Below are 12,714 nucleotides of genomic sequence, written 5' to 3'. Positions count from 1 at the left end.
AGCTGCCAGACTTCTGGGTATCAGCCTACGCCGTGCCAGCGACGGTGCCCCCTTGCAAGTCTTTAAACATGCTGCTGTGGGTAATTTGAGGGCCTGTTAGTGTGACCACTAATTGGAGTCTGGACCGTGGCCTGAATTTGGATGGAGGCGGGGTGGTGTGAATGATATAAGATTACATGGGGAGGGAAAAGAGGTAGGGGACAGCCACCCAAGTACAGTTGGGGTGAGTAGTGTGTTAGCGGTTTATGGAGGGATTGAGAGAGGTCAAACACATCATGCACAAATAAGATGCCAAATCCTTTGCTTTACATGCTTCTGGAATATTATACATGAGGTCAGAGTTGGTATACAGGTCATTCAGGTCAGGTTTAGTTGTTATTCCTGAGTTTTCCATTGGTGTCTGCAAGCTGATCACTACGTGACGTCAAACTATATTACTTTTAATGTTTTTAAAATCGAATCATCTCAATTTAGCTTCTTCGGGTGGGTTTGATCCAACCTGATCTCACAGGAATCTACCATATCATACAAATGAGATTGTAGCAGTCAAATCATGTTGCTTGATCAGGGTTGAAACTAAACTGCGGTGAAGTGAATCTCAAGGGCGGGAGTTGAGAACCTCTGCCCTACGATCTGATTTTTGTGGGCTCAGATGTCTTTCCAAACTGGATGCCCGCCAAAAATCTCAAGCAGCGACTCAGAGCTGTTTTTTATACTTTCTCATCGGGTGGTTGTATTTAAATATCCAGTATTGTTTTTATATCGATATTCCGGTAAACGTACGTCTGGAAGCATGCAGTTTATACAAAATTCTGTCAAATTTGCCATAGACTGCTATTGAACTTTTGTGTATTACTCATGAAGGAAGTAAACATGAATGCAATATATGCCACTGGGCAAGGTTTGTATGATTACACATTAGCATTGGTCTAGATCAACCTTAATGTTTATAGTGTGCTGTATTGCTTAAAAGCTTGTAGTATGATTTTTGCTGGAGAAAAATGTGGCTGTTTGATGGGTCCATGAGAGTGACTCTGCAGTCTTACCACATATTCTCTCTCAACAATAATAAAAACCTTTAAGAGAAGTCAATTAAAGAGAGAAAAGGTTACTGGTGAAGAGCATGTGATTATTGTCAGAATAAGGATACATCACGAATCATTGTGGATGACCAAAGAATGTACACGAGTGAGGTTTCCAGCCCCCAGCTGGGACGGAGGCCTGAGTCGAACCTGTTGGAACCGGATTTGAATCCGTCAGGGATCAGCTCATGTCCTGACCTCTGTTGCTGCATTTTTGGTATCGTCCATGACACAGACCTCAAGTGCTGTGCATCGGTGGATGATGTTCAAGAGATGGATGATTTGTAAACTAGGCCGGGTTTTCATTGATTATAGTCGTGTAAAAATAACACAAGGATTTGGTTCAGATGTAACCTGACCATCTTCATTTCTACTCATGCAGTCACTGCAGCCGGCCACACTATCATTTAGGTTAGTCCAGATGACATTTTCGTCTGAGGTTTGCTCTTTGTCTATTGTCATGGCCTTTTGTAAAGAGCGAACATGTGGTTCATAATGGCATCCCAGGGAGCGATGTTTTTCATGCTGGATGCGAGTTGAAATGTCTGACTCAAGAATAAAACCGTCTGATCACAACATTTCGCTGCAGTCTTTCCTTCACATTTTGTAGTTTTTTTAACCATAAATCATTATTATAAGTCACCCTTTATGTTTTGACAGTAAGGCATTAAATCATTTAGAAAGTGTTTTTTCTATTCTCTGAAAAACAGCGAATTCGGACATCCAAGGTCTTCTAAGGACAGTGACGATTTTTGTATAGATTTGGAAACATTTTGTTGCTACCCTCCCACAAATAAGAGGCAAAAGCAAATTATGATTTGTATTAATTATGAAATAATTGTACAACAACGATAAACACCAATTACTTTTGTCTTTTTCAGATAATTTCTGAAAAAAAATTCCTCTCAAGATTTTCCTTCAGCAAAAAAGAATCTACGCTCTTAATATTTTTCCAGGGACTTGAGCTGAGGATTTGGCTAAGTTTGAGATCTGAAAATTTGAGGAAAAGACCAACCTGATCTCATGGGAATTCGTAACTATTTAATGAGGTGGCTTATTCATATTACATTTTCTCAAATTGTGCAAAATCATGATTTTTTTACACAACATTTAGATTTTTTTACACAAAACAGAATTTTTGATCAAAAGTATTTGAAACAGACAAAGGTAATATGCATCCGTCATTATTTATTTCAAAATGAATGAAAATCTGAAGTTGCTTTTTGCTTTGATTCAATCAGATTTAAGGAACATAAGTAACTGTTGTTTAACAAGAAACATAATTTTATTTACCAAAGCAATACTTTCACAGTCCCCTACATATTTTAAATTAACCTGTTTTAACATGTTCATAAGGAATAATATTATAAAATAATAGCTTTACTCAATAGCACTTCTTTAGCAATATTTCAACTGCGTCACAGTATTTTGATGGAAAGCGTGTGTGGACCTATGAGAGAACTCATGCTTTGACACTTTGTCCTTTGATGCGATAAAAACAAAAATGTCCAAAATATAAAAAGTACAAGAAAAAGCAAGGAAACCAAACAAATACTGCCCACATCTCCCCCCACACCCACACTCAGCACTCCTGCGGCCGAGCGAGGGCTGGACTTCTCATTGCCGTGTGGTTGATGGAGGTGGTGGAAAAACAACATTTTAATTTCCCCATTCTTAAGAAGAATTTTTTTAAGTCGTTTAAGTGCTGCCAGCTCCCAACAAGGCTAAAGGTTTTCTTTTCAGCGCTGTGTGAATCAAAGGTAATGGAGAGGAGACAGGTAACTGATGCCAGCTGTCGTCTCCCAACACAGTTGGTTGGGTCTCTACGAGGAACATTCACGCTGTGGCTTTTCAATGCGTTCTGTAGTTTTATTACAGATATTATTTACCGATGTGATTTTATACGGTTAAGAGACAAAAGATTTTGTATTACACTCTGTCTTCACGTAGGACTGACTTTATTCTCTGCTGTACTTTCAGTGAATTACATGTTTAAACCTCACCGTAAGCATGTTTTGTATATGTTCTAGTAGGATTAGCTGGCATACCTTCCCAGTGTCTTCATACGTGTGGTTTTTTGCGCGTGTGCTTGCCCGTGTGTGTATGTGGCTGTTAGCACAGCTGGCATTGACCGGTCTGTCTAGCAGCTCGTGGTGTTGGTGTGGTCTGGGTGTCTACTGGATGTTCTCTTCAGAGACTTGTGCACTCCGGAGTGGGAACTGTTGCCGAAATCCTAATCCCTTTACTCTCACCCTCTCTCTCTCTCTCGCTCTCTCTCTCTTTTCTAAACTGTCCAATCTCTCGCTGTGCCACACAGGGAGGTAAAGATGGGAGCAAGAAATAACCGGCTGAGGAGGATTTGTGGTGTTGTTGCTCTGATTCCTGCAGCTTGGCAGAGTTTGGGGCTGCTCTGAGAACTTCCATACCTCTCCATCGTTCTCTCTCTCTGTCGTTTCTTGTATCCGTCTGTCTTTATGGAGCTCCCAAGCATCACACAGACGAGTGGCAGCGCTGTAGAGAACCCTGTGAAATGGCAGTTGTGTTATGATATGACAGCTAAAACCTGGTGGATGGTGAGTATGGTTGTATATACCTTGAAGAACTGTGTATTCTGTATACCTGTTGTTGTTTGTTGTGAGCTTTGATGAACATTTTCTTCAGTTATTTTATGCAGTTATGATATCATGGGTTGTGGAGTAATTCTTCGAGAGGTTTGGTGTGTGATTTGTTGTGTGGTCAGCAGGTGACCTCAGATGACTTTTGATATAGCTGAGCACAGCATTGTATGACTGGAGCGGATCTTTTCTTGTTTTCTTTATGGAAGATTTAAATCATGTATTTTTTCTGTGTATTTTCTAGCATCAGAATATTGTATGACCCTTTTAACCAAACTCTCTTAAAATTGTACAAACTTACTTTGATATAAATCTTCATAGCCGTAGAGTAAATTTGTTTTGTTAAAAAGAAAGGCTGGATTTTTACCACAGTATAGTGAAAAAAAGAACAAATTGTCTATTTAAATCAGATTCAATAGTTCACCATAGGCTCTTTTTATTGTGAAAAAAAGTTTTATTCCGTTTTATTCATTTTAAAATGTAACAAGTTTAAACATTTTCTGATTTTTCTGGATATATACCTGATATCACTGTCCACAATGATCTTGTGTTGTTTGATGGAGATGTTCGGCTTTGGATTGAAATTGAATGTTACAGTGCGAACGATCTCGACTCGCTCCCGTCTCTGATTTTGTTTATTTCACTATATCATTAGCATATTAAGGTGTTTTAAGTCCATGTGTTTTATTTTGTACGCTTTGTTTTCGGTGCCGTCTCACCAGATTCTCCAGAGCTGGAAAGATCTTTTCTTTTCTCAGCCAGTTTCTGCTGGAATGCTCTTTGTTTGCTTTATGTTCAAGTCTGCAGTTTTGCTTATTTATTCATCTATAATGGATAGATGGTATTCTCTCTTTCTTCTCAAAAGTGATAGTCCACTCCTCTCTCCTGCTCTTTCCTCTTCTCCCTTACTGTGTGAGCCACCCACACTGTTGTTTAAATGAACTCGGCAATTAACATTTGCTACGAGCCTTTACTAATAACTAATCAGAATGAAAGGGCTTTTGATTGTTTGTCAAGCCCAGTTTGAGAAATGGTCATGTTCACCCAGCCGATGTTTCACACATGTTCTCATTCATTCACTCACTCAATCTTTCTTTCTACAAATGCTTTGATCGTTCTTTCTCCGTACATATTCCAGAACATTCTCTGTAGAAGAGTATATTTCATATTCTGAATGAATCGTTGTTTTTTAAGAAAAGTTAAGATCAACTTTAGATGTCTTTCTCATGAACGTACAAAATATTGTTTGCTTCCTCTGTATCTGACTAAGTTACTTGTCAATGCAATTACATAAAGTTGCTTGTTAAAGGGATAGTTCACCAAAAAATGAAAATTCTGTCATAAATTTCTAACCCAAATGTCATTTTAAACCTGTATGATTTATTTTCTTCTGCAGAACACAAAATAAGATTTTGTAGGCTATAATGTTGGTAACCAAACAACATTGGTCCCCATTGACTTCCATAGCATAGATTCAAAACCACCGAGACATTTCTTAAAATAATATCTTCTTTTGTGTTCCACACAAGAGTTATGTTCAAGTTTTGAATCCTATGAAGGTGAATAAATGACAGTTTTTCTCTTTTTTGTGAACTATCCCTTTATGAATACAACAGGTATAATGCTTCCATAAGGAAATTGTGTTAAATGCAGTTTTGTGCTGGGTTTGTTTACGCTCTGTTTTTGACTTGAGGTGCCCAGATCAGGACGTGTGGGTGGGTTACACATTGCGATGTTGTGGCCACAACCTTTGAAATCCCATCCGACAGGCGGAAAATGAAAATCAACATAGAGGCAAAATGTTTTCAAAGTGATTGCAATTTATCTTATTTTTCTGTCATTTGTTCGTGGGTTAAAAAGTTTGTGCTTGCTTGGTTCCTCTAGAATCTCTCTTCATGGTAACATCAGTGGTGGAGGTCTTTATGTAAACAGTGGCAATGAAGTGATTTATATACATGGAATTATAATTTTGCATGTTCCATATGTGCTATGTAAACCTGCGGGCTTCTCAGATGGTCAGGTGTGTGTGATACTCTGCAGGGCAGGAAAAGACATTTTATTCATTGCGAGTTAGCACATTTTCATCTTCTTGCGTGGAATATATACCACTTACAAAAAGTTCAAATTGACCACATGAAATATCGATGGGCACTTCATACACCGTCCACAAAACCACCTGAGAACAGGGCGGCGTCGTGAGACTGCCGTGATATCTGTAATACAGGTTGTTCTGAGGCAACAGATTTAATAGAGGAAACGGTCGAATCGGTTTGGTTTGTCCTTTGTAGGCAACAAAAGGAAGTGCGCTCGAGATGGGGTGAAAGTTTTCATTGTGCAAAGAAGTCACATCAATGAAGACCCCTGAAAACCTGTAAAGATTTTTCATGACTAAAATCTGTAACTCTGTGATCCAGATCCAACTGGACTACATTATGGATACAGACAAATCAGATTTTCTTCATGGTCAGAGGACCAAAGTAAGTACTTAATCAAAGGAACATCTCAGAGAATTTAGGATTTCCTTAAGCGGTGCATAAATTGTAGAGAGGAGATTATGTTTGGCTGTAATGTTTAATGGGGTTTTTCAAATTAAACGGGAGCATTTACACCACATGACCAAAATTTAATTCGACTTACAGCTTTACTGTTAAATTAAAGCTCAGGGTAGATCAAACTTTTTGGTTTTAAAGATTGCATGCTATTCCTTATTAGATCATTCTTTAAAATAACGTTTGAATGTGTTGAGTTTGGACAGACCAAAATGTTAGGCTATAAACTGCCCTGAGGGACTGGATTTCTATTTTTTAAAAATATAATTTTGATATTGTTTACTAGAATGTGTTGGCAGGACACGGTTGTTCTTTTATGTAAGTGAGGATAGCAACATAAAGTGAATTGTGACATATTATACCCAAACTTTCTTCATACAGTGGACTACCAGTAAAATTGATATAAATTTGTGAACAAAAATGATCCAGACACTTTGACCTGACCATGTTTTGTTAAATGTTTATATCTTTTAATGCTAATGCGCCATTTTACAAGACAGACTGAACAAATTAAGCATTACTTGTTATTGGTTGCCCTAAATTGGTCTAAATCAAATTGTGTACTTAAAGTTTATCAGACATTTTCAAGATTGATTTGTTCTGAAACAGTTTAACTCAGAGTTCTTGTCATATTACCATTTGTAAAATATACTGTATAGCGATGTGAAATGTGAGAAATGTTAAAAATATGCCCTTATACATTTTGGTTTGACTATCTTTTATTTTGGTAAACATCCCCACAACCTTTGGTCAGCAATGGCCAGCAAGAAAAATAAAAAAGATTCAATTAGTAAATGTATCCATTGTGTCATAGGAAAACAAATCATGAGCAGACCCTATTTTTGTCTGTGACACTGTGACGGTGCAGTGACATCATTGTGGCACAGATTACGAATGCCAGCATGCGTAACACCTCAGACTCAACAGGAAGTGCGTATCAGGCTTGTACGGGCAACCCCTGTTAAAGTGCAAGAGTTTGATGGGAAGAGCATGGCAAAATTTGTAACAGAGCATGAAAGCCTATGAATCTTTTCCTATAGTGATTTTCTACAGCACTAAAGTGGTACAGTACAGGGTTGTGGTTCTAGCTCATGACTTCAGACGTCTGGAAACTGACATGAATCATTCCCAGCAGTAGAGAGAGCAAAGAAGCTAAAATTAGAGAGACTGGTCATTGAGGAGGCGCACTAACCTCCTTTGCACATGCAGCCAGTCGGAGCCGGCTGAGCTGTCCTGACAGAGGTGTAATCTGTGTGCTTTTACATTTTTTGTCATTTCCCGTACTATTTGGGATCATGTGACCTTTCTTTCACAAAAGGCCAGTGTTTCTAAACTTGACAGCTGTGGTCATCATTCGCTTCCATTATGCAAAAGAGCACCAAGCCTATATGACTTTCTAACACAAATGCCATGGAAGCCGTGAATGATAACTGTTTTTAATTAAAATTTTCTTACAGCTCACGTCAAATCAACTACATTAAACACACAGGAATTTAAAAAAGAAGTTTCGCAATTAAGCATTTTGTCTTCTGCCAAGTGGATCTTAAAGTTTCAGCGCTCGTCTCTTAATGATGTGTAGAGCAGAGGCACAGAACTGGCAATCTGTTGGCTGTGGATTATCTGCCACTTTAAAAAGGGAAAATATTTAGTTATGCATTCTGGCTGCCAGCCGTCCAGTATAATCCTGATGCCATCTGTGTGAGGAGATCTACAAAGAGCTGCACGCAATGTTGTGTCTATTCTGTGAACAGTGAATACTGAAGCAGAATACAAACTTAATCATGCATTAACGTCTAGCCTACAAAGAAATTCAGTAAAAGCCGTTATTAATCGGATTGTGAGAGATTTGTTCAGGGCAGGATCGGTTTACAATATGTACTAAACATTGTATATTAGATGTAGCCTAATAATTAAAAGCAATAGAATTATCCAAAACCATGAAAATTGCATCTGAATTAGTGTTTGGGAGAAAATAAATTCAATTGAGTGTATTTGATGGTAATTATTTACTCTGGAGTTCACATGTTGATCATATTCTAGTAATAAACTCGTTTGTTTTGTTAATTCACTTAACGTTAGCCTGTATCTGTTTACGGTGAATATTATTTATGACCACAAGGGGGAGACAACACATTACTTTTTTGCTTGATGCTTTGTTTACATATTTTCCCATAGAAATTTTTTCTAGGAAATTACAATATAATATTTGTAATAGTACCATAACGATTGATTATAGTTTAGAGCATTTAGAGCATTATTAAGTGTTAGGTTTTATTGTGGATTTTTTTGCCTACTACTCCAAAATATTGCTTTATTTGATTTTATTGTTTGGCTTTCGTGCTTTATGGACTTTTCATAAAATGGGATTAAGAACTGGCACTCGTGTTCTTCTGTTGTTCATAACAAACCCAACCAATCGCTATCAAGTCACACAGCTATTGGCAGTGTCTCAACCCTTAAACAATACAGAATCACAACTGGAACTAACTTGAAGCCAAACTTAATGCATTGTCTTCGTAGTATTGTAAACATGTGGCAATATTTTCTACTTTATCTGTGTTGAAAAATGGCACCAAAGTTTTAAGATGTGTCCAAAACAGAAATTCAAAGCACATGAAAATATCATAAAGGACAGCTCTACAAACACACTGCAAGGAAAAACACTTCAAATTCATACCGCTGTTGTTTCCAATGATTCAAGCTTTCTCATAATTTTACAGTCTTATTGTGTACAGAGTAAAGCTTTTAGGTTAACGTGCTCAATTTGTTTATATAGCTTGGAATGATAATAGCTGTTTATATTTAGAGAGTTATTAATATTGTTGTTTTTACATAAAAACATATTCTAAACATGATTTAATTGCTCCCCTTCTGGCTAAAAAAAACACATCATCTTTAAAAAATCTTTCATCATTTATTCACCTTCATATTGTTCAAAACCTGTACGCTATATGACTCTTTTAAGTTCATGTCCAAGATATTTAATAAATGTGTAGTTATGACGTCAAACAGGATCCATGTTGTTTGGTTACCAGCGTTCAAAATATCTTCTTTGGTGCTCTGCAGAAGAAAGTCATACTGGTTTGGAGTGAATCCCTTCCTGAATTGATCATATAACATTCAATAAATGAAGAGATCATTAGTTGTAATAGCAGCTTAGACTGTAGTAATTCAGTTGAATATACGAACATGTCTAAGTGCCAACGAATCTGCATGTTAGTAGCACTTGGACGTTCCTGTAGTGTTCAGGGTCATTAGTTCATCACAGGATAATCACTGGATTATTGCAGAGTAATCATTTTCTAATAGAATGAAGTCCCAATGAGAATTCAGTGACAAATTCTAAAACTTGACTTTATGCAAATGCTGGATATTTAATGCTAAGCCAAGCTTTTTTTCAGCATAGTATCCAATGTTCCACGTCTGTTCTGCTCTACCACATTGGAAGAGTTATGCTGTCATGGCAGCATTTACTTTATAGATCCATGTGTGTGTATGTGTATAAACTTTTGCCATCAGTGCTGCATACATTGATTATTTTAGTTGTGCATATTTCCTGTTGTGAAATATGCATGCTACATGTTACAATATAGCACTGTTATTATAAAATCCATCTCTATGTTAAAAAACATTTCATTGTATTTGGTGTGTTATTTAGAGCAAACATAAACACACTTTAAAACCTGAAAATGTGCAGTTGTTACATTAAGTTTTATAACTCTTAGAAGATTCAATTTTATTTTTGTCCTGACTATTTCGCAGGTACAGAACATACAGTACATCATGTTTAAGTACACTACTACGTGACCCAACTTTTTTCCATCGTGCCGGATGAAGACGTACAAACTGTGCACTGAGAGCGCCACTGACTTCTTGTTTTTGATGGAATTGCTTGGCTCAGCCTGACGGTGACCATAATATAGGCCTACCACAAATGATCCAAAATAGGAACATTATGCACAATTTGCACTTAGTAAGCATTCGGATGGCAAAGGCAGTGAAGGAAAAGTTGTTCCTCTTTGAAAAGAAGGAGAAAAGTTTTGGCATTTGACTGCTTGGCTTGGATCTGTGTCCTGAGAGTTTCCAGACACGTCCCCCTCCCCCCATTCAAATTGCAGTGGTTTGGAAAAGTGGAGCTGTATTGGAAACTCGGATTTAACCCTGGGAAGTATTTGTGTGTCTTCTTGAACAGGCCAATCGTGTTTAAGCATCACGCTCGCGTGTGATTTCATGACAGAAAAAAGCCACGTAAAGGCAACGGGCCGCACATGCTTCGAGCAAGCACAATGATGCAATTTAAAGACAGGAACAGAATAAAAAAAACCTGACATGTTAAATCTGCAAGACATTTAAAAAACAGATACATAGCAAATTAGCCAGCTATTAGAGGGTATTTATGATAAATTAGGCCATTTATAGTACCGCTGTCATCTTTGGCCGGTTTTAAAGGGGATTTGTAAGACACTAGATGGTTTGGTACAAAATGTATTTTGAAAAGTGCAATACAAATTGAATTATGGTACCTTAAAACATCTAGATTTAATCATAGACATCTCTGTTGTGGCACATTGTAGTTCCTCCATCTTACCAGTAGCTTGCGTATGACACCACCAAGAACAAATGATGGGACAGTAATTGATACTCAGTACTCATTGTACAGTCTTTGTTCCAGCCCAAGCACAAAGACAAAACATTTTCTACGTTTTTCTCACAATATCAAAGCATAAATATTTTTTTACATATGTTTTTATTTTGTATAAAGGTTATAACTGTATTTTATGAATGTGTAATTATCTGGGCTTTTCACAAAACAATATCACCGTTTTTGCTTGCCCTCTTGATGAAATTCACTTTATAGGCCTATATGAGATTACTAACCCACAGAGATTGGGTTTGTTCAGAGATTATGTTATTACTTGCTTGGTTAAGAAACAGACCAAACAACTTCTCTGCTGAATAGTTGACACTTATGTAGAATATAATCTTACTCTCGTGTATCGACACAATACGTCTGTGCAGTGTCATTTCTGAATGTTTACTGTATGATTTTTTTCTGATTGTAAAAAACTAATGATAAGGAGCATTTGGTTCAGTCTTTACAGTGTATCACTCTCTTCCTTCATTTTACTTTCCCTTCATAGTGCTTATACCTGTCTTATCTCATAACCCTTACAAACCTCGATTTTTCATTTTAGATCATTAGGTAGTAGTAACCAATAAGATGAGAATGAAAAACATCATATCATTAAATACTTTTTTATTTTGTTCATATTGATTTGTAATATCAATAAGATGATTGACACTCAGTGCAATCATAGACATTTAAAACAAATACATATAGCAAATACGAGAGCATAAATAAAAGTAAAATACAATAATTCTTCAAAGATACAAAAATATTTATATTTTCATTATATTTGATGTGCATATTATATCCGTTGTAATGAGAATTCACCTTTTAACATGCTGATGCCTTTGCATATTAAATTGATGATTTGATTAAAAGATTAGCACAACAATTATAGGTTACCTGTCACTTATTGTTGCAAGATAACACTTTCTTAATCAAAATTTACTTAGGTAGAAATATGAATCAAGTCTTATAAATGAACCTGAGGCAGATGGCATGCCAGGGCAGCTTGCTCAGCAAGTCTACTAAACATCGCTGTGAGCAAGTAACTGCCGGTCTGCAGCCAGTGCTGGTCTCTCCTCCGGCACTTCCCTGTATTAAATGCCTGTTCTTTGTCATCCAGATTGATTTTAGGTGCGACAGTTAAAAATTAAAACATGTTCAGCACGTTTTTGAAACGTTTTTTATGCGTGTTGTATGTGCACATCCCGAGTATAACTTAAAATGAGCTTAGCTATGTGCTATAAATCGAATCTGCGCCACAATGTCTGCATTATGTAAATTAAATCAAGACTGTGTATATATATATATATATATATATATATATATATATATATATATATATATATATATTTAACTTTCAAAATAATCACAGATTTTATTTCCAGAAATAGGCCCTATGTGCAATATTTAAAAAAGAGAGTAAACTCAAAAAAGAAATAAGAAGTTTGAGAAATGAAACTAGTGATCCAAATACGGAGCACATGGCTATACGACCTGTTGATTTTGCAGAACACCAATCAGAAGACAACCTCAGAATGATGTAATAATCTAAATATTACTAATTGGAGGAACGTTTCTCAAAGGGTCTAAATCGGCTGCATTTATTTTTAAGTCGAGCGTATTATCTTAAAATAAAAGGCTGACCATGTTTTTTTGGAAACTGAAATGTCATTTGTAATATATGATGAATTAAAATAAATTATCACAAGGTGATCATTTCAAAGAGTTTCCTCTCGTGTATCTGAGATACAGATAATTATTAATTTAATATCTTACCGCATAATACAATTGTAGCACAATATTTGCGAATAATAACAAATTATTAGGCTTCGTGA

This window comes from Barbatula barbatula (genome assembly GCF_947034865.1).
Source record: "Barbatula barbatula genome assembly, chromosome: 11".
NCBI classification, from domain to species: domain Eukaryota; kingdom Metazoa; phylum Chordata; class Actinopteri; order Cypriniformes; family Nemacheilidae; genus Barbatula; species Barbatula barbatula.
This window is presented reverse-complemented; position numbering follows the sequence as displayed.